Here is a 4,558-nt window from a genome sequence, read left to right as displayed (position 1 = left end):
AACATCAGAAGCCAATACTTACAGTAGATCATTTATCGATATTAGAGCAGTGCAAAGTGCTTCATTTGACAATATATATTCTGTACTATATATTGACTTGACCTCAAAATGGCATAGCAGGCTCAGCAGATAGAAAGCAACATCAAAACAATGAAGAGTCTTACTTCAACATAAACTGTAGGTGTGTCTCTTTCTGGTGCATTTTTGGTAAACACCTATTTGTTCATCATTCAGTGAAGTAGCTAGAGGTGTGTAAAGTAGCCAGAAAAGTAAGAGTAGTGATACTTTAAAATAATATTACACAAGTAGAAGTAAAAAGTACACTACAGTAAAACTACTCCTAGAAGTAGATTTTATTAAAGTCACTCAAGTAAATGTAACTGTTATGAATTGAGTTGAAAGTAGGACCAAAGTGCAGAGAAGGGCGCCAGGAGCCAGACGAATAAAAGTAAGTCAAGTTTTAATTCCTCTCACTCATAGTACTCGGACAGGGAGACCAGGAGTATGACATGCTCCAACCAGACGAGAATACAGAACACCAGACATCAGTCTGGGATTCAGGTCATGGTACCAGACAGGACTGAACGTCAAGGAAGACAGGACTAACACAACAAGGAACCAGCCGGGAACAATGGAAACTAAAGAGCTTAAATACAAACAGGGAAAGCAGGGTGAACCAATGAATAGAGGGACCAGGTAATCAGGGAAACTAGCAACAGGTATGGGTCAGACTGCAGGGAGACAGAGGGAGTGAAACCAATTAACAAGTCAAAAACACAGAACTAGGGGTAAACTAAGGACCAGACCAGGAGAAATAAACAAAAACACAAACTTAAAACAGAGACACTGGCTGGATATAACAGTAACTAAATAAAAGTAACTAGTCACTACCCACCCCTGGTTTTTAATATTTGTTTTTACAGTAATACATTTTTAACCAATTTTATAACACTTATTTTCCCTTAGTCGCATAATGATTTGTTTACTTGCGCTGAAAAGAAAATGAAAATTTGACAATGATGCTGGTTTATCTAAGAAGCAGGTCAAATCTTTAACCCCCTCCATCACAAATCCTGTTTTTAACCATGTCCATAAAATTGTATTTGTGTAACAAGCAAAGACTTGTCACATCAAAGAATTTGTCACATCAAAACAATATGTGCCTTCATACAATGGCTAGTGATTTTCCTTAAGTCTGCAGACCTGCAGCTGCACCGTGCGGCACAAGTTACAGGTCGCAGCTAGTTGCTAGCTGGCTGTACATCCATGGGGTATTGTACAAGGCATACATGTTTAGCTCATTGAACATTCTAATGAGCCCCTAGCTGTGAGTGCATGTGTCCATGGTTATTTATGTTGTGTGCCTGTTGAACCTGTGATGAATTGGCGATCTGTCCAGGGAGTACCTCCCATTTCCTCATTGACTACTGGTAAAGGCTTCAGCTCACATTACCCTGAACAGAATTAAACGGGTAGGAAAAATGGATATTTTTACCCCCAGCTTCAGGGAGGCAAAGTCAGAAATACATTCCACCTAAACTGTTGATTGATCTTTACTTGAAGTCTGGAGCCAAACAGCTAATTTGCATGCCCTGTGGGGAACCAATGCAATGAGAGCTAGCAAGCCAGAGGAGATATTGATGCAGGCTAAGCAGAGTACAAAGTAGAAACATTGTTCTCTGCCATAAAGGGTCATAAACTACACTCACCAGCCACTTTATTAGGTACACCTTCCTAGTACTGGGTTGGACCCCCTTTTGCTTTCAGAACTGCCTTAATCCTTCGTGGCATAGATTCAACAAGGTACTGGAAACATTCCTCAGAGAGTTTGGTCCATATTGACATGATAGCATCACACAGACACTGCAGATTTGTCAGCTGCAAATCCATGATGCGAATCTCCCGTTCCACCACATCCCAAAGGTGCTCTATTGGATTGAGACCTGGTGACTGTGGAGGCCATTTGAGTACAGTGAACTCATTGTCATGTTCAAGAAACCAGTCTGAGATGATTCGTGCTTTATGACATGGCGTGTTATCCTGCTGGAAGTAACCATCAGAAGATGGATACACTGTGGTCATAAAGGGATGGACATGGTGTTGGACCACTTGTTTGCTGAGTATTGGACTATCTGCACGTTGTTGGACGTCACTGTGCCCCTCCAATGGCATCGGCCATTTTGTACCCAGGACAGCCCGCTCCTACATATCCCATTGAGCATTACGACTGATATGACTGGGCGTCCCAAGTCTGACATCACAGGACGCTATATAGGAAGGCGCTCATGTTTGAAAACTTGCCTTCTGCTAGAAACCAGACTAGCGACTGAAGTGCGCCAATTCAAGAGAAGAGCTCTTTGCAGAGTTTCATTCATTCTCTCTCGTTGGACAACGAACAATTCATAACTGAGGTTTTTGGACTAAGAAGGCCAGAGATTTCACTACCGTTACCGCTACCGTGTTTCATTTCCATGTCGACTTTGAGGGTCAGATCATATTTTTCCTTTTTGTCAAGAAGACCAAAGGACGAAGACTGACCGCTTTCCCTGAAGTTGATTGTGGACGCACAATTAACTTACCCCCTCTTTTCCTCGCTCGAATTCCCTCGCTCAGGAAGAAGACGACACCAAGTAAAACCCATTTGTTTTAATTTAATCTTTTATTTCTTTATTAGAAGGCTTGGGCAGGGTCAGAGGTTGTAGAAGCGATCAGAATCGCTGGTTAGGATCTCATGTGTTCTGAATAATATGTGCATGTAACCTTGCTTATTGAAACTTTGATGTGTTATGTTGATGTCGGGATCCGCCGCGTTCCCAGAGCTGTTTGTGTTTTACTATCTGAAAGTCAACGCGGGTGCGTTGCAAGACTGGACTGTTAAAACGACCTCATGGTAAAATTCTCAATTTTTCCCCCTTTGTCTTCAATCTCACTGTGCTAGCTTGCCGCCAAAAGTTAGAATCCTTTGTGCTCAGGAGTTAGGGGGACGTTTTATGATCAGAAGATCATAAAGGACAATCGGAGTTGCGCTCCAACCCCCACCACTCGCCACCACACGACCACTCAGATTCTCATTTTTCCTTCGTCTGTAGTGCCATAAACTGCTGGTTGTTTCAATACATACCCACTACCGTTTGTTGATTTTTGCTTATTTAGATGTGTTACCCCTGTGTTTGTAGAATTTTGCATGTTGAGTAGGTGAAAATTAATAAATATTTACGTAGATAAAGAGAGAGCGTTTTGTGTTTCACTGTGGGCAAAAAGTGATGTGTCAGTCAAAATAAGGTTCAAGTTCCACACGTTTCGGCAGAAACGGTCGATTAAACAGTGACATCTCCGGCAATAGTTATTAATTATTACGGAGTATTCAATGGTTGTAATTGTCAGAGGCGTTGAGCCACAATTACAACACCAGAAACATCTCTGGTCTCGATTCATAAATGAGGATTTTTGGTTAAGAAATTGATTTTGTCAGATTATTATTTGTAATTATAATTATTGATCAAGATTAATCAATCAATAATCATAAACCTAACAATGGTCAGCAACAATACTCAGGTAGGCTGGGCTGTTGACACGGTGCTCAACTGCTACTAAGGGGCCCAAAGTGTGCCAAGAAAATATCCAGATCCCCCACACCATTACACCACCACCACCAGCCTGAACCGTTGATACAAGCCAAGATGGATCTATGCGTTCATGTTGTTGACGCCAAATTCTGACCCTACCATCCGAATGTAGGGATGGTAGGGATGCTCTTCTGCATGCCTTGGTTGTTACGAGTGGTTATTTGAGTTACTGTTGCCCTTCTATCAGCTCGAACCAGTCTGGGAATTCCTCCCTGACCTCTGGCATCAACAAGGCATTTACGCCCACAGAACTGCCGCTTACTGGATATTTTCTCTTTTTTGGACCATTCCCTGTAAACAATAGAGATGGTAGTGCATGAAAATCCCAGCAGATCAGCAGTTTCTGAAATACTCAGAGCAGCCCGTCTGGCACCAACAACCATACCACGTTCAAAGTCACTTAAATCATCTTTCTTCCACATTCTGATGCCCAGTTTGAAATGCAGCAGATCGTCTTGATCATGCCTACATGCCATGTGATTGGCTGATTAGAAATTTGCGTTAAAGAGCAGTTGGACAGGTATACCTAATAAAGTGGCTGGTGAGTGTAGATACTCCTTGATGAGCAAGAGATAACCAAGCTAATTCTAAATGGAGTCAGAAACTAACAACCATGAGATCAGGTGAACTCTGGCAGACAAAACTCACCTGCCTCATTTTTGAAGATCAAGTGGTTTTAATTCTAATTTGCAAGTTTTAGATTTTGTCATATTTTAAAAGCAGCAGACAGGTGGCAGCTACTTGCGATTTGGACCGGATCAAGTATTTGAACTATCTACAGTATATAAACAAACATACTGATTAATATTCACAAAACTATTTTAAAATAATTATGAATTTATGTTAAGAAAAACTCAAGATGTAAAGTTGTCAAAATTTGTACTTTGGGGAGGAACTTTAGTATGTTATGATAAATCAATTTCAATAAGAAT

This window comes from Girardinichthys multiradiatus, chromosome 12, assembly GCF_021462225.1.
Source record: "Girardinichthys multiradiatus isolate DD_20200921_A chromosome 12, DD_fGirMul_XY1, whole genome shotgun sequence".
Taxonomy (NCBI): Eukaryota; Metazoa; Chordata; class Actinopteri; order Cyprinodontiformes; family Goodeidae; genus Girardinichthys; species Girardinichthys multiradiatus.
The sequence above is the reverse complement of the archived record's forward strand: the minus strand, read 5'-3'. Positions refer to the sequence as shown.